This window comes from Rissa tridactyla, chromosome 2 (assembly GCF_028500815.1).
Source record: "Rissa tridactyla isolate bRisTri1 chromosome 2, bRisTri1.patW.cur.20221130, whole genome shotgun sequence".
NCBI lineage: Eukaryota > Metazoa > Chordata > Aves > Charadriiformes > Laridae > Rissa > Rissa tridactyla.
This window is the reverse complement of record NC_071467.1, coordinates 78,302,432-78,320,862: the sequence shown is the minus strand read 5'-3', so window position 1 is coordinate 78,320,862 and position 18,431 is coordinate 78,302,432. Positions and strand designations below refer to the sequence as shown.

The 18,431-nt window shown below is 41.0% G+C and overlaps 1 protein-coding gene across 1 annotated transcript in view; it reads left to right on the top strand.

Moving 5' to 3' along the window:
* The first annotated feature begins 2,445 nt into the window (after window positions 1-2,445).
* Window positions 2,446-18,431, top strand: part of SEMA5A (semaphorin 5A) — a 417,613-nt gene continuing 401,627 nt past the window's right edge. The window contains exon 1 of the mRNA XM_054193343.1: window positions 2,446-2,470. The gene's annotated coding sequence lies outside the window, so the exon portion shown is untranslated. The remainder of the gene's footprint in view (window positions 2,471-18,431) is intronic.

Below are 18,431 nucleotides of genomic sequence, written 5' to 3'. Positions count from 1 at the left end.
GCCCAGTCTTCTCAGCAAACTGATTTGAGATATTAATAAATACCTTGCTCAAATTCTTTTTCTTTCTTAAAGAAAGTAAGAATGTAATTTCTCACATTTGAATCTAGTCTTAACTCGAAATATAACCCTCTCTCTTCAGGCGAGTTATGCCTGGGGACTCCTAATGATCACAGCAGGCAGAGTGTGTGCAGTCTGTCTATTTTAAAACTTATGGTCTCAGTCCTGAAATTTATTTTTATTGCAGCGCGTGGTGGTCTAATCATCATTAATTTACTAAATACAACATTAACTGGAAAAAATACTTTAAGGTCTTTTTCTTCACATAATCTACACTAAAACAGAGCCAGCACCTTTCCACCCCTCAAAAATACTCTTGTACATTCAGTTCCACTCGGTATTGTTTTATTTGTATTATAACTTACTTTCCTGATTTGAAAATTGACTGTGTTACTGGGCATGGCTTCATAGAGAGCAGTGCTGCTTGTGTGAAGCAAATTGGTAAATGTCACAGAATAGGTGCGATTCATAAACATCTTAACAGCCAGTTTCAACCAAGCAGTACTTGATAAGATAATAGAAATTGTATGGTATAGATCTTAGAATCAAAGAATATCCATGCCCTTTGTAGCTTGCTGGAGTTCTATTTTTAGAGAGAATCTAAGTCCAGTGTAATTAGAGTCATACTTCAGAAAACATTATTGTAAGTGCAATGTAACCGAGCTGGCCAAGGCTTTGAAGTGCATCTGCCTAGACGTTCACTTATTAACTGACTCCCCAAAGACAATGACCAAAATGGCTTTTAAACCCAAAAGAGATGGCCTTTATCAGAATATTGCTTAGGAGGTACTTAGATTTTAAATGGCGGGGTGAAGTGAATAGAATAGAAACAGATTAGAAATAAGGAGAACTCATAAATAACTCTCCCCTTGCCTGCTGTATGGGGGAATCCTTGCTTTCAGGCTTTGCTCCTGTGAGCTTGGTGGTGGTGTGGATTGCAGCATATTTTACAGAGTCTCCGTAGTGTTTAAAAAGATTTTTTGGGCTTTTTTGTCTACATTCAGAGACCTCTGATGCTTCACAGCTCTTCTTTTACAGACCCCAGTTGCTTACTGTAATAACTGTACCTGCTTTCTTTTTTTCTGTAAGCTGTCCCTTGGAGCCTGGAGACCACTGTCTCTGAATAGAGTCCATTATATCCTAAAAAAATGAGCTACTCCCCCCTTTTTCTGCTGGGTTCCTCCGAGACCGGTCACTTCTTTTTAAATTTATATGTGCACCGTCTGAGAGCAAAAAACTAAATTAGTAGTGTCCATCATAGTAAAATTATTAGAATTAGAGATTTCTTTAATACAGTATGCTGTTGTAAATCCCATGGGTTATTAATGTTCTAGATCAAACATATTAAAACATAGTATCAGTAGGATTTAAGTTGTCATCTCTGATAAGCATTCTGCACTAGACTTTCAAATGTGACTATTTTTTGGTCGATTTAGGTGAGCTGAGATTTGTTTTATTTTTTCTTTTAAGCCCTTGTGTTTCTCTTCAGAGTTGCACTGACAGACCCCGTTAACCAGCCAGACAAGTTAACTCACATTGCTTCTCATAACGATTTCAGAGGAAATAAATTTACCTATGGCCGCTATCTAAATACACTATCCCTAAACGTCCAGATGGGTTTTGTTCCAATAGAAATGAATTCTGTTATATTTTCTAGGTGCCTGTAATTCCTGAAATCGGTGTGCTTGGTTTTGGATAGTGCTTCATAGCCCATGTAAGTCTAGTGATTTTGGGCTACCTTCGTCATGGAAAAGACAGTTTAAATTAATAGCCTTAAAAAAAAAAATAAAAAGCACCCACCAGTCTAAAAGCAGACCCTCAAGTCTGCTGTAGGTCTTCATAATCTCTTTCTTAAAATGTGTTTATGCTTCTTTTCACATGACCTGCGAGAGGATAGTGTGTACTGAAGCATAGGTATATAACCTAACAAGAAATGGAGAAACAGATTAGAGAGAAAGTGTTTGCCTTTCATTGTCCTTGTATTTGGGTCAGCTTAATAAAGTCATACCAAGGTGAGTCACAGCACTGTGTGTCTGGCATTATTTAAGAAAGCTCCATGTTGAAAACTGAAGTGGACATAGCAAGCAATATTTTTCTTAAAACTACTGCTGCATTTTCAATATCAATGAAATCTTAAGGTCAATAAGTTTGATTCGAAGGTCTAGCGTAGATGCAGGCAACTGAGCCTGTGCTCAGAGGATGTAGATATTGGGGACTGGTGGGTGGTTTTTTACTTTAGAGTTACTGCCCTTCCTTTCACTTTCTTCTTCTTCCTCATTGCTGTTCAAAATACCACTGCCAGTTCCAAATGAGCCGTTGTTGTGTGGGGCTGAACTCTTACCGGCATACCTCATACGATAACAACCACAGTGAAACTTGAATTCATTCTTTGGCATTCAACCTGTGATTGAAGGTAAGGTAAATTTGTTTCATTTTGTGGGCAATCTGGAATGTTTATTCTACATAAACAGCTGCTGAGATGTGTCATCAATTTGAATTTACTGTTCAAATTGATTCTGTGTATTTTCATTTGTCAATGAAAGCATGCCACTTTCAGGCATATAAATTCACTAGCATTGTTGAGTGCACACAGGTATTGTCCTGACATAGCATATTAACAGTTTATATTTTCTACTTGTGAGACAAATGAAATATGAGACAGCTTATGAAATATAAACACACTTGTTTTAATCATATTTGAACTATGGCGGGTTGACTGTTTCATACTGGTATATTTCTACCTAAAAAGTGGTCATCTTGATAGATCTGTATATCAGGACTTTGAATGACATTTTTTTCCTACTCTTATATCTAAGGATCCAAAAACCAGCGTTGGGTGTACTACATTTTTCAAACTACAGATCTCTTACTGTTTTTATATTTTTTTGAAGGTGTAAGCAACATGCCTCAAGGTGATATGTGACCGTAGTCTGACTGGGTTTTGTAATATGTTTGTTTTTGTTGTAACATGATTCTCCCAGTGCCCTGTGGGCTAAAAGTACACACATCACATGGGATCTCTGGGTAAATACGTGTTCCAGAATCAAATATTCTCAACTGGACACACCCTGCAACAGGTTCCAACACAGTAAGGTTGCATGACCTAGCTGTTTGTCACAGTAAAGGGGGAAGAATGAGTTATCTCTTAGATAAGTCATCTATACAGAAATATGTAAAGGTAATATTAACTCTCTGATTTGTGTGTACAAGGAATAGACAACTAGCAAAATCTAGAGGGACCTGGTGTAATGTTGTCGTGGTTCAACCCTCGCTTGCAACTAAGCCCCATGCAGATGCTCACTCACTCCCCCTTCATGGGATGAGGGAAAGAATCCGAACTGTAAAAGAGAAAACTCATGGGTTGAGATAAAGACAGTTTAATAAGTAAAGCAAAAGCCGCACATGCAAGCAAAGCAAAACAAGGAGTTAATTCACTGCTTCCCATCAGCAGGCAGGTGTTCAGCCATCTCCAGGAAAACAGGGGTCCATCATATGTAACCATTACTCAGGAAGACAAACGCCATCACTCCAAACGTCCCCCTCTTTCTTCTTCTTCCCCCACCTTTTATTGCTGAGCGTGATGTCATGTGGGCTGGAATATCTCTTTGGTCAGTTGGGGTCAGCTGTCTCAGCTGTACCCCCTCCCAACTTCTTGAGCATCCCTAGCCTGCTCGCTGGTGGAATGGCGTGAGGAGCAAAAAAGGACTTGATGCTGTGTAAGCACTGCGGAGCAGTAACTAAAACATCCTTGTAATATCAATGCTGTTTTCAGCACATATCCAAAACGTAGCCCCATACTAGCTACTATGAAGAAATGTAACTCTTTCCCACCTAAAACCAGCAGAAATATCAACCCAGTATCAGGAAGGTCACACTGTTCTCCATCAGTAGTCTCACAGTATTTAACTAAAGGTACAGCTGTGGACTAGTAATATGATTTAGGTTAACAGAAATGCAGCCTACTTTTTTTTTTTTGTTTTAAACAAGAAAACCTGAAAACTATCAAAAGTGTATTGTTGCATACAAATGGACTTAAAATATTACATTTAGTAGCTAACATAATTATCCTTGGATTGGCTAGTAGCTTGGTAGAGGACAAAACCTTATTATTAATAGAAACTTAGACCTTGACATTTATGTATTCTCAAGGCCTTACTTGAACAAACAAGGCATTACTTACGTAGTATTCAAGTACCTAACACTGGAAAATTACTTTAAACAAGTTACCATCATCCTAAGAAAGCAGGGGCAACCAGTCATCTGATGGAAATGAGATGCAAGTATGATCATTCTCTCAACAGAGACCATCCTAACAGTCTCCTTCCTCTATCATCTTCCCATTTTCCAGAGAAAGAGGGTGTATGTATTGATCTAAAATTCATTAAAAGCTCAGAGAATAATCTCCTAGAAATCTTGTAAAGGGGTTCATCAGAAAAATGAATAAAGACATTGGCAATGCACAGACTCTGGTAAAAGACACCTTTTAGAGCTGTTCTAATGTATAATTATTCTTTGTTAACCTCTGCCAGATTACTCAAATTAGTCTACCTTTGTCTCCAAATAGGGCTGCTCTGTCAGGTTCATTTTATAGGCTGATGATCAGTAAATGAGCATTTAATTCATAGATCTCAATAAAGTGGTTGTTTTTGTAAAATATTTTATCTCTGTTTTGTAGGTGAGATAATTAAAGCACAAAGGATGTGAGGGAGTTACGCAGTAAATCAGCAGCAGAGTTAAGAAGGGGACAACAAAGTTCTCTTGATTCTCAAAGTAATGCCCTGGCTACTGGGCTATGAATTATTTTCTATAGAAACTGTGTCCTGTGCAAAATTTATATGAACCATAAAGGGGAAGGCTTTTACAATACCCCAGAATTTCCTCCTTACTCCCGTTAAAATTGTCTTGCCTTTACTCTGTGGGAATCGCCTGACAAGGTTTTCACATCCCCTGGTGTTTGTTTCAGCTGTGGAGCAAAAGTAATTTTAAGACCAGTTGTGCACTTTAGATTTCAAATTCAGAATATCACGTGCTTCCAGACGTTATAGAATCATGGAATGGTTTGGGTAGAAGGAACCTTAAAGATCATCTTGTTCCAGCCCCCCTGCTGCGGGCAGGGACACCTCCCACTAGACCAGGCTGCTCAAAGCCCCATCCAGCCTGGCCTTGAACACCTCCAGGGATGGGGCATCCACAGCTTCTCTGGGCAACATGCTCCAGAGTCTCACCGCCCTCACAGTAAAGAATTTCTTCCTAATATCTAATCTAAATCTACCTTCTTTCAGTTTAAAACTGTTACCCCTCATCCTATCACTCTACTCCCTGATGAAGAGTCCCTCCCCATCTTTCCTGTAGGCCCCAAATCCTGGTGGATTGTTGTAAACTTACAAAGAGAAGTTGTTTGCAGTAAATTTGTTTACTCCTTCACAATAAATCCACTATACAGTTTACAGTGAACTACTGTAAGGTTTTACTGAGCCAGTGTTCATATCTCTTTGTGATTCACTGTTCAAGATGGAATTTTCTTCCATTAGTTTGCCTAAGCCTTTTTTTGAACTCATTTGTAATATTCTAGAAAATCCTAACGTAACCAGGCTGTTTGATTATACTCTGTTAAAAGAATGCTTATTGCTCTTTGCTTTGAGCCCAGTGCCTGACATTTTTCATCTGATGAGCCTTGGCACTTATCAGCAGTGAATGGTCGCTCCCTATTCACCCACTGCATCCTGCTCTTGTACCCCTTTTATCATTCATTTTTCCTCACTGTAGCATCTAATTGTGTTCCCTTATTTTTTACACAGAGGTGTTGTTATCGTTCTTTTTTCTTTGTCTAGTAATGGTCTGTTTGTGAAATGGAGAGGAGCAGATCATTCTGGATTTGAGCACATTAATGATATATACTATGGCATAGTGATCTCTGTTTTGTTCGCTACTTATTTCCTAATGTTCTATTGTCTTTTGAGTCACTAGCGAGCATTTTGCCATATGTTTCCACAGAACTATCTACAGTGACTATAAGACCTCTTTCTTGAGGGTAGTAACCTCATTTGTTACTGTACGTGCAGTCAGTGTTGCTCATTACATGTATTTATTGTTACTGAATTTCATCTGCTATTCTGTTGCCTGGTTGCTTCTCATCATGAGATTCTTCTGCGACTGCTTGCAAAACTCATTAATGTTAGGACACAAAGGAAATGTTAGATGCAAGTAAACTATTTACTTTCTTAAATACAAAGATCATACATACAGTAATGTGTCTCCTTTTGTGTCAGGTTTCCTATAGAGCTCTCTGGATGTGGGCAGAGTTCTTCTTTAGCTCCCACTACTGCCGCACAAAGTATTAATTTTTATTTAGTTCCACTGTAAATACAGCTCTTTCTGGATCTCTCTACCGAGCGTCACAGAGAGGTTTGAGACTGATGGGAGAAACTTAGTTTAACAAGCATAGTTTACACATTGGCCACCAGGTGGAATATTTTGTAGCCTCTGAGGAGGTCTGGGAAGTACTAGATCCATGTGCAAATTGCTGTGATCAGGGCTGTGGCCCTCACTGGCTCCCACCGGCCTTAATAACAAGGGGAGCAATGACGTGTCAGGCACCAGAAATGAAGGTGAAATGTATCATGATAACAAAGAAAAAAGAAAACAATGGTGTATGAAGTAAACGTCACTAAATTGAAGGGTGATGTGTCCGTTGTTGCTTTGGGGGAAACTGGTAATTTGATAATGCCGAACAAGTGTCACGTCTCACAAGCTCTCCTTACTAGAACTTGATATTGCTACTGATTATACTAACACCATATTTTAGGAAATAAGAGTAAGAGATGCCTTCAAGATCATCCTGTATTTTATCATGGTTCATGAAGACTGTGAATGTACTGCTTGCCAGTGGCTGTTATTTGGGGATCCTGTCGTGTGCCTAGACACAGGTGTCTTGTGCAATTCTAGATGTCTTCTGATATCCTGCTTAGTTCCAGCTGCCAGACCAGAAGGCCTCCCGTAGATCCTGTGTTACATTTGCCTCACCTAAAGGTTGTGGGTGTCTAAAACAGTGCTTCCTTCACGTCTTTGTGAATGGCTGTGGAGACTGAATGGTTACAATGGCACACTTGAAAAAAATTATTTGAAATTCTAATTACTTGCGCAGAAGACTTAGACAGAAAAAGAGCTTGATGATGACTCCACAGTAACAGCAAAATATAATTCAGGGAAAAATTTTAATACAGGGGATTATTTCCATGGTAAAGTGGATATTTAATTCACAGGAAGCAGCATATATTTGGCAAGAATGATTAGATTTATTTAGTGTCATTGTTTTCCTCATCCTCTCCAAAAGACATCTTCTGACATATTTCCTTTGGCAATTTTCCTTCCTGACCCCAAATCTTCAGCTCCAGTGAGCAGTTTTTCTACTTTACTATGAACAAGGAAAACAGTCCCCTTACTTTGGGCAGGAACTGACATTCACTTGACTTCTTATGTAATTCTTCTGGATTTTCAAAGTGATCGTTCTTCTCTGAGCATGATGCAATATTTTCCATCAACTGCCATAACAAAAGAATCGCTTTAGATTTATTTCCATCTTCGTGTAAGTTCAGAAAATGCATATCTTTGAAGATTTCAATGTTTTGCTGGTCAGAACAGTGGAAAAATCCCCCCAAACTAAAACACTTTAAGATGGCTCCACTCCATTGCCAGTCAGAGGACTACCATATGTAAGATTGCGGGTGCCAGGGTTTTTTTGGTATTTTCCCAACTTTGTGAGAGGTGATAACTTTGATTAATGCATTTCAGTGGTTGGTCAGAAGGCTTTGTTTCTAAACTTTTTAACTAAACCAGACAAAAAAGGAATTCTGTATTACAGTTTGTTGGATGCAGTGTGTTCCATTGGTTACTATTAATGGACAAACAAGATATCATTAGAAAAAATATTGTGACTGAAGTTATGTAAACTCTCTTCCGTAACTTCAGCTGTGACGGGGAAGGTTTTGCAAACACAAAGGTTGTCACAAAACCGTCTTTTTTTTTTTTTTTTTTGTATCAGTCTCTGCACAGCACAAACCGCTTAATGGTTTGTATAAAACCAAGCAACAAAAAGAGCCTGGGTTATGTCTGCTGTAAATCCTAGAGATAATTTAGTTTGCAAAGGGTGGTGAAAGAAGGGCTTACAAAAAGAAGACTGTTGCACTGCTTTATTGCAGAAACTGGTTGTAAGGGAGGTAGCAGGGCTCCATTTAAGTTTACTCCTTGTCCGAGTGTTTATGCAGAACTCCTGGATACAGCATTAGTTTGCAATTTTATAGAGCCTTCCCTTCAAGGAAATGGAGAACTTCAGTAAATGGATAACATATTTTTGAATCTAAGTGTTGAAAGTTAAGTTTCAAATCAGACTTCCCCCCAACCCCCAGAGTCTTGAGAATTAGGCATGAACTACCAGATATATTTTACAGAAAAGCAAGCTGGAGTACTGAGAGATTTGAGTTCCCAGCAAGTCACAAACTTAAAATTAGAATCGGTTACTCCAAACTTGTGTTTTTGTTCAATTTATGGTAAATTTTGAGGTTGATATCAGCAGCAAAGAATAACAACAGTTACTCCAGTGTCTTCGTTTACTGTTGTTGATAAGCACCTTTGAAATTATAATTCTAGAATGTTCACTCATTCTGCCCTTGTGCCTTTGTAACTTTGAAGCTGCTCAGTGCAGAGAAGGAAGAGGAGGAATGTTTTTACTACTGTTTCAGGAAACAAGTTCTGACAGGTGTCGGTCTTTATATCAGTAACTTATTACTAGAAGCACAGCTGAAGGAAGGAGCCATTCTGAAGTGAAAGTGGCAACCATCAGAACTTTATGTCAGCAATGAAAATCATGTGTATGTTCTTTCGTAGCACAGGGTGGGAGTTTATGTATGAGTACTTGCAACCAACAGAATCTGGCAGGGAAAAAATTTATAATGGAATCACATCAAATCCTGCTTCAAGAACACCTGACGTGTTTGCTGGAAGGATTTTTTTTTTTTTAAAGTATTCTTGTAAATGACTGACTAGCTTCTCAAACAATAAAAAATGCTCATAGGAATAATGGTCTACGCCACAAAGTGGAATATAGCCTATATTAATAATTTTAGGATGAACAGAATGAGTAATTAGAGGTGTAAACAAATTATATTAAATATAAAGTTTATATGATATAAAACTATTTAATGGGCTGTGAAAGAAGGGAGGTTATAATGTGATTTTTTTTTTTTTAAGAGATGCAAACAAGCAAAATTAAGCCAATTAAACTAAAGCCAAGATATGGTGCTAAGGATAAACTCCTCCAGTTACAAAATTAAACAGCATACAGCAAAATGGTAGAAATACATACAGAAGCAGATACAATACATTTTGTTCTTGATAGTGTCTTGAAACTTGGATTCTTTAAATGGAATTTAAAGATTGCTACTGTGAAGGATTATAAAATCAGTTTAAATACCTAGAAAAATGGATGCCTTTTGAGCCATCTAACCAGCTAATGACTTCTCTGCATATATTCTATGAAAAAAATTAGAAATCATTATATTTGTTAAATAATTTAATAACCTTATTTTATATTAGTGTCATTTTTGAAGGAAAATTTGGTTTGGTAAACCCAAATTTAAAAAGAAGAATGCTTTACTTTTTTTTTTTTTTTTTTCACCCGTAGAGCCTGATTAAAAATAAGTATTAATGCTGAACAGTATATAAACCAGCTTAAATCAGTTACAAAATACATATATTTGCATATAGTCCTTCCGGGATCTTATCTCAGAGGTCTGTCCCAATCTAATGCTTCTTTTTTCTCAAGTACTCAGCCTGTTTGAGGAGTGGAAGATAAATATTCTTAAGCAGAGAGTGGGCCGTTTTCAAAGTCGGCTGATACACCCACTGTGTAGGTGGAAAGTCATACCCAAGAGCTGTGCTCTCTCTGCATAGGAGCCATCTATTGCCAGCCTCTGAATTGACGCCTGGATGAAGCCTTTTGATTCTTGAAGTGTGTCCTGCTCCAAAGTCTTAGAGATCACTAAGGACTAATTTTCCTTAGTCACTAGGAAAATTAATTTTAACATCACCTCAAAGTGCTGACGGGTCAGGTTCTTCAAATCATGGTTCTGAAAGATGTTGCACCCTCTATAATCTCTTCTGAGTACCATTGCATTGCAGACACTATTCCAAGTTATAATCCCTTTCTGATACCTTCTAGAAGTCAACTCCCTTTTCTTTGACATTTTTGCTTTGACTTTTGTATTTTTGAGACACTGCTTCCTTGCCAGAAACTTAATAGCTGTGTTAGGTTGGTGTGTGCCATTCAGCTTTAAAGAGGAGAGTAATGCATTGTTCTCAAATTCCTTCTCTTTGGAGGAAGCGCTCTCAGGCTTCTTGCTGCCAGTAAGACATGGGACCAGATTCCTTTGTACTGTACATATCAGGATCAAGAAGAAGCTTTTGATACTGTGGCAAACTGTTCCAGTGCATCCATTTACTCTCCCCATCCCCTACAAAGCAAGATAGGCTGTGATTTCAGAAAAATGGAACCTGGAAAGAGTTTGTAGTCTGCTTGTACTCCTTGGAGCCCTCAAGCCACTCTTCCTATGTGATGCTCTTTGACAGATGCAATAGTCTGACTTGCCAGTGCCACGGAGTTGGTCCTTATTCACCCCTGGGTAAAGGAGTTTAGAGCAACTTTCTCCTCTTATCAGAAAAGAAAAGTGGCTAGAATCTGAGCCCAGACTTCAGAGGTGAATAACTTGACTGTTCAGCCAAAAAGTAGGAACAGTACCAGTCGTGCCAGGGTTCATAACAGAGAAGGGGATGGGTTCTGTGTTGCAACAAGGTCTTTGCACTGGGGGAGGTTTTGCTCTATTGTAGGCTGATGCATTTCTGATGTAATATGTTTCTACCTTTCTGTCTCCCTTGTGGCCATTTGCATTTTCTCAGAGATCCTGGCATTAGATAGTGTGTCTACGGACAGAGAGTTATTTAGCGTGTGTAGGTAACTAGTTCTTAAGAGACTGTGTCTCAGACTGAATTGTAAAGTCCTGCCTCTTCATGACTCCATAGCTCAAAAGAAGCACGCAAAAGTCCTAACTGTCCGCTATTTTTTATATATTGTTCAATTATTGTTCTGAATCTGAATACTCTTTCATGTTTCCATATGAGAGTCCTGCCTCTCACAGGGTGGTTTCAGCATCTGAATGTGGATTTTTAAGACTCATTTTCTCCTTTTCTGCTCGAACATTGTCATGTGTGTCCATGCTCAGAGACTTGACCGTTTGCTATTTACCTGATATACAAACTGCATGCACAGGGTATCTCCACTTCACATTCAGCATCCGAGTTGACAGTGACAAATGTTTCTTTCTTTGGCTAGGAAGTTCAGTGAATCTGAATTCAGAGGCCGTGATGCCCTGCTGCGCACAATTTGAAGTTAATGTGCCTGTTTCTTTCTTCCTTTCCGCTTTGCTGAGGGCAACCTATGAGTACTGGTGATCTCTCTGGCAAGGGCAGTTTAGGACTCCCAGTAACATGTCCAAGACTACGTCCCTGTTCCCAGTAGACTTATTTCAGACTTGTCCTTCAAATCATCCCCATGCTTCGTGCTGCTGATATTCGGTAGCTTTTGTGCTTTGTTTATCCCCTGTAAGATACCTTGCTATTTCTGTTGGGGCACAAAACTTTTTATTTCTATAAACTAACAACTTTTTACAAAGGCAATTACTAAAATTATGACTTATGTTGAAAGAAATTGTGTGACCTGGACGATTTGCAGGAAATATTGCAAGTAGGGTCTTGTCCACTGGCCAAAATGTTGGGAAACAATCTGTTAAGATGGTGTCAAAAGCACTTGGGCATGGTTTCTCTCAGACTGAGTAGACTCTAGTTGATTGCAAAGCAGTTATTATATTGGACATTACAATTCAGAAGAGCTACTGGAACAATGATTTTTATGATACAATGCCCTTTTACAACCCCAAATATGGTTGGTTTTTTTTTCCTTAAAGCAACATTTCAGCTGTGTATTGATTGCCCTGGCGAACATCTGATTTGTAGTTGTGTTACTTGTGCTCTCTCATTCTTCAAAGTGTTGAAAAACCAGCTTTGTCACCACTTCAGTAACTACATAGGTCTTGCATGCAGGTGATTCCCTTAGCTTCAATGGATTTATTTACTTAGTTAAAACTAGATATTTGCTGAGGGCCCTGTAGGGTTTTGTTCATTTGTTGGGTTTTCTTTGTAAAAGAAGCAGTTGAAATCAATCATCATAACAATAGTGCTGTTAAATAAGGACCATGGTTTGGGCTTACAAAAATTTATGGTTTTTTTCTCTACTTTCTATGGAAGATATATTTTGAAATAAATTTTCATTAAAATATAGATATATTTAATCACAATGTATAATAAGATAATTTTATTATTTTCTATTAAAGAATTTAGAACTTGCTGACAAATGAAGCAAGTCTGATTATACAGCAGGTAAAATAGTAATACATTACATACAAATAACTACAGTGATGCCAAATCAGAAAATGATGGCAAAAGATTTTTCTTAGTGAAATTAACTATTCTGCAAGGCACACATTTTTAATCTTGGTAATATCATAATTAAGCAATTTAAGTATGCATAAATGCTTAGCCAAATTCTATTTTCAGCTGTATTTGTCTTAGTTTAGGAGTAATCTCATTGATATCAGTAGTATACATGTAATCATGTGCTAAAAAAACCCAAACACACAACCCAGCTACTTCCCAGCAAACTGGGATATCCTAGAAAAAATTGTATATCTTTGTAATACCATAAAGACTAATTCAACAGTGATTAACAGGTTAAATATTATACAACTAAACCTATGTAAATATTACAAGAACAGATTCTTTTAAAATTTATAAAAATCACAGCTGACAAGATATTAATCAAATAAATCCTTAAAGGAATTCATATATTTTTGCAAACCACAAAAGCTGAACTCAGCACACTTACTTACCCACAGAATCCTGACGTAACATTTATTGTTCCTTATTTCTATTCATTAAGTTTCATTTCATTAGGATAGTAGCCAACAATGAAGTGCTGAGTGGTTATAACAGGAGAAGCATGTACACAGGGTCAAAGTGTGACCTCACCTGAACTAAATGAGCACTCAGGAATGAACTGATGTTCTTTACCAGTGAAACATAACTGCTAGTGTGTCATTACAGCATTCATATAATTAATTTAGGAGAACTCTATGTATGATAATCTGTTCTTTAATATCTAGCTATACAGGGCCACAGAGACAAAATACTTAAATAGTTCTATAAACAGTAAAGTGAGTTAAAGGGGTCTTCTCCCTTTGTATTGGATTTTTTTACCTGACTGACTCTGATAGTACATCACAAACTCCTTTCCACAAATGCTGAGGTTTCAGATCTCCTTATTCAGATCTCTTTGTAACATTACTTTATTTTGTTTACTAAGGTAATTGTTTCCTCACAGGAAACACTGAATTATTGTAATTCCTTGGAACGAAGTACAGAAAAGTTATGAAATGCCAAATAAAACAAAAAGATTTTTTTTAAGAATATTCCTTTTGGAAAAAAAGTACTATTCTCACTAAAACATCTGGCAGATTTTTTTTCTGTGGGTCCTAGTCCCGCAGCTGGGTCCTTGAGGTCACACCTTGAAGGCTGCCTGCGGTTCTGCTCCCTGTCTCTCCAAAGGAACACTCTGCTTGTGTATCCACAGGGACGGGCTTTCCCCTGTGCACTATCTGTCTCCCTCTTCACATCAGGGATGTTCCTGCCTTTCTGCCATCCTCTACCTTACGCGCTGTGCAACCTGCCTACCCAGCCTTTTTGGCAATTTATGCTCTGCTTTGCCCTAAGCTAGCTCTGCTCTGAAAGTGCTGTGCTGAGTTTAATATAATAAGCCCTTCTGACAGCACAGCGCTTTTTAAATCAGAGCTGCTTCTGTCCACCTTAGCAAGATTTCCTGAAAGGCTCAGTCGGCCCAGCTGTTTGTTAGTGTACGCAGCCTGAGTGTAAACTTCATTTAGTTATTTCAAGACCCTGTTGGAAGGGAGGAGAATTCAAAATTTGGGGTGCGACGATTATTCAGGTTTAGCTTTTAATCACATTAACACTGCTCTTCCCATAACCGGTTTGGATTAATTGCAATGAGATTGGTCAGCAGCAGGGAATGTGTTCTGAACAAGGTAAAACTTCACACCTTCCTGCTTGGAAAAGGGCAGGGTATCATAGAGAGCTATAAAATCAGGACTGGCACAAAGAATGCGAGTGAAATAATTGATTCACTGTTTCTCAAAATATAGGGACTCAAATCAGCCAATGGAATTATTTGATTTAAAACTAAATTAAGTACTTTTTTCCACAATGCACAATTGTGTTTTGAATTCATTCCCCATGCAACCTTGCAAGGGCTAGAAGTATAAGTTGCTTTCTAAAGCAACTCTGTGAATTCATAAAGAATAGCTCAACTGGTGATTAAAATACCCATCTGGTCTGCATGCAGACTCAGAAGGCCCATGTCTGATTACTGGGAGCGTATACATGGACCCTTTTTTAAAACGATCTCCAAATATCTTCAGCTGGCTACTTTCAGAGGAGAGGACCTAGGCTCAGCAGGCCGGTGTCTCAGTGTTGTAGTTGTCCTTGCATTTCCCAAGTGCCCTGCTGCTCTGGCTTCTGACAACACAGTCCCCGAATGCGTCTCTCTCTCTCTGCTGCTGGTAGGGACTCAGATGAACACCCCTGTCCTGGTTCCGGTGGGGATAGGGTTAACTTTTCCTGGTATTCCATGCCATGTGAGCCACGCCCACCCTGAGCTGCCGGGGGAGGGGGCAGGAAGTTGCTGCTTAAAAGCGGGCTGGGGCGGCCCCGGTCCGGCCGGCGAGCGGCGAGCGGCGGGGGGAGCGGCGGTTCCGTAATCGCGTTTGTATATTCCCCTATCCGTGTTGTTGTTGTTGTTGTTGTTGTTGTTGTTGTTGTTGTTGTTGTTGTTGTTGTTGTTGTTGTTTGCCTGTTCCCTTTGCTGTTCTGTTAAACTGCCTTTGTCTCAACCCAAGAGTCTTGCCTTTTCTTACGATTCTTCCTGTGTTTGGAAGGCACGAGCGAGCGACACGTGGTTCTTTGTTGCCATCTGAGGCTAAACCACGGCAGTCCTTTTGGCGCCCAACGTGGGGCTCGAAGGGTTGAGATAACGACAGAATCCAACTAGAACGTGGAAAAAACGGTTTTGGGTTTTTTTTGTATGCATTTATTTTATTAGGTAAGTAGTCACTGGTCATCATGTTGCTTGGTTTGTTCTCATGGCTGTGTTACATAAATTCCTATATGGCTTATGTACTCCCTGCGATGCTGTTTACCATGTCTGGAACAGGGATGAGGATTATCATTCTGCTGTCCTGTGCGATATCTGTTTATGATATGATAACATCACTGTTCAGACGGCTATTTTGGGGTGTTTATGCGGTTTTGCTGTCCTGTCCGTACATTGGACACCGTCTCTCAGAATTTGTTAATAATTTCCCCAGCCCTTTTGCCTCCCTTTTCTCCTTCGGGTCAGGTATGACAGCTTTTGAGAATTTTGAATATCCTTGGGATACTCAAACTAGCGTGTTCGTAGTGCTATGTCTCCTGAATACGTTCCAGGTCTTGTTTTGGGTTAAGCGACTATTTAAGACTACCACCCGGAGATCTGCTCCGAGGCTGGATAGTCAGGGGTGGCATGGCATGTGGGAGAGCATGGGCAGGTACCTAGAGAACTACTCACCTCCAATGGTCTGGGACTTCACCCCTGAACAATTACAGGACCCTGATAAAGTGGTAGAATATTTGAAGGGAAAATGCTGTGGCTATTCTAGAGAGGCACAACTCACCGCGCTGTGCTGGGCCCTGGCCAGTATCTACCAGGCACTGCTCAGAATTATGCAGCACCCTCAAGGGGAAGAGATGGAAACCAGACCTGCGGCGGCCCCTGCGGCTGCTGCAGCCCCTGCTGCAGCCCCTGCGGCAGCCCCTGCGGCGGCCCCTGTGGCTGCTGCAGCCCCTGCGGCGGCCCCTGCGGCGGCCCCTGCGGCTGCTGCAGCCCCTGCGGCGGCCCCTGCGGCTACTGCAATCCTTGCGACAGACACTGCGGCTACTGCAATCCTTGCGACAGACACTGCGGCTACTGCAACCCCCGTGGTAGCCACTGCCACTGAACCAGGGAACCAACCCATGCCAGTATCAGTTGCCCCCATACAGAAGAAGAAGTACACAAAGAAATCAGTTCGCTTAGTAAGAGATGATGATGAACCAGGGCCATCACGAGAGCAGGAGGAAGAGGCAGAACCAGAGATAATTACTCGATCCCTATCCTTGAGTGAGCTGCGGGATATGCGAAAAGATTTTAGCCGACTTTCAGGCGAGCACATTGTCACCTGGCTGCTCCGGTGCTGGGATAATGGGGCCAGTAGCCTGGAATTAGAGGGTAGGGAGGCCAGGCAGCTGGGATCCCTGTCTAGGGAAGGCGGCATTGACAAGGCGATCGGGAAAAAGACCCAAGCCCTCAGCCTCTGGAAACGACTCCTGTTAGGCGTGAGGGAGAGGTACCCCTTCAGCGAGGATGTTGTATGTCAGCCAAGCAAGTGGACTACCATGGAAAGAGGTATCCAGTACCTGAGAGAATTAGCCGTGCGGGAGATGATTTATTATGACTTGGACAATGCAGACTTACCCACAGACCCTGATGAGGTGCGATGCACAAGGCCCATGTGGCGGAAGTTTGTACGGAGCGCACCATCATCATATGCCAACTCCCTGGCAGTAATGGAATGGAAAGGTGAAGAGGGACCAACGGTGGATGAGGTAGCTGGCCGGCTCCGGCGATATGAAGAAAGTCTCTCTTCCCCCCTTGTCTCAGCTGTGGAGAAACTGTCGCGGAAGGTCCAGCAACTTGAAGAGAATATGTCCTACTCCCCACCTGCACGGGCCAGCATCTCAGCTATTAGAAGCAGGCATTTCCCCACTCAAGAGAGAGAGTACAGAGGGTACACACCACGAGGCACCCTGTGGTTCTACCTGCGGGACCACGGAGAGGATATGAGGAAGTGGGACGGACAACCTACTTCGATCCTGCGGACACGGGTACAGGAGTTGCAAGGAAGGACAACCACAAAAGGGGATCCCTCCAGGAAAAGTGCCGCCCCAGTTTCCAGTGGGCCGTTCCCCAGACAAAGCAGAAGGCTTGATCTTGCTTCTGATCCTCTTGAAGGAACTTCCAAGTCATTTATGCAAGAAGTGAGTAATGGATACTATGACCAGTATTAGGGGGGCCCTGCCTCCGGCCAGGTGGAGGAAAGGGATAACCGGGTTTATTGGACGGTGTGGATTCGATGGCCTGGCACATCAGACCCACAGGAGTATAAGGCTCTAGTGGACACGGGTGCGCAGTGTACTTTAATACCATCAAGCTATAGAGGGGCAGAACCCATTTGTATTTCTGGGGTGACAGGGGGATCCCAAGAGTTGACTGTACTGGAGGCAGAAGTGAGCCTAACTGGGAATGAGTGGCAAAAGCATCCCATTGTGACTGGCCCAGAGGCTCCATGCATCCTTGGTATAGATTACCTCAGGAGAGGGTATTTTAAGGACCCAAAAGGGTACCGCTGGGCCTTTGGCATAGCTGCTTTGGAGACAGAGGAAGTTAAACAGTTGTCTGCCTTGCCTGGTCTCTCAGAGGATTCTTCTGTTGTGGGGTTGTTGAGGGTCAAAGAACAACAGGTGCCGATTGCTACCACAACGGTGCATCGGCGGCAGTATCGCACTAACCGAGACTCTCTGATTCCCATCCATGAGCTGATTCGTCAACTAGAGGTTCAAGGAGTGATCAGCAAGACTCGCTCACCCTTTAACAGTCCCATATGGCCGGTGCGAAAATCTAATGGAGAGTGGAGGCTAACTGTAGACTATCGTGGTCTGAATGAAGTCACGCCACCGCTGAGTGCTGCTGTGCCGGACATGCTAGAACTCCAGTACGAACTGGAGTCCAAGGCAGCCAAGTGGTATGCCACGATTGATATAGCGAATGCATTTTTCTCAATCCCTTTGGCAGCAGAGTGCAGGCCACAGTTTGCTTTCACTTGGAGGGGCATCCAATACACCTGGAATCGACTGCCCCAGGGGTGGAAACACAGCCCCACCATTTGCCATGGACTGATCCAGACTGCACTGGAACAGGGTGAAGCTCCAGAACATCTGCAGTACATTGATGACATCATTGTATGGGGAAACACAGCAGAAGAAGTTTTTGAGAAAGGGAGTAAAATAGTCCAAATCCTTCTGAACGCTGGTTTTGCTATAAAGCGAAGTAAGGTCAAGGGACC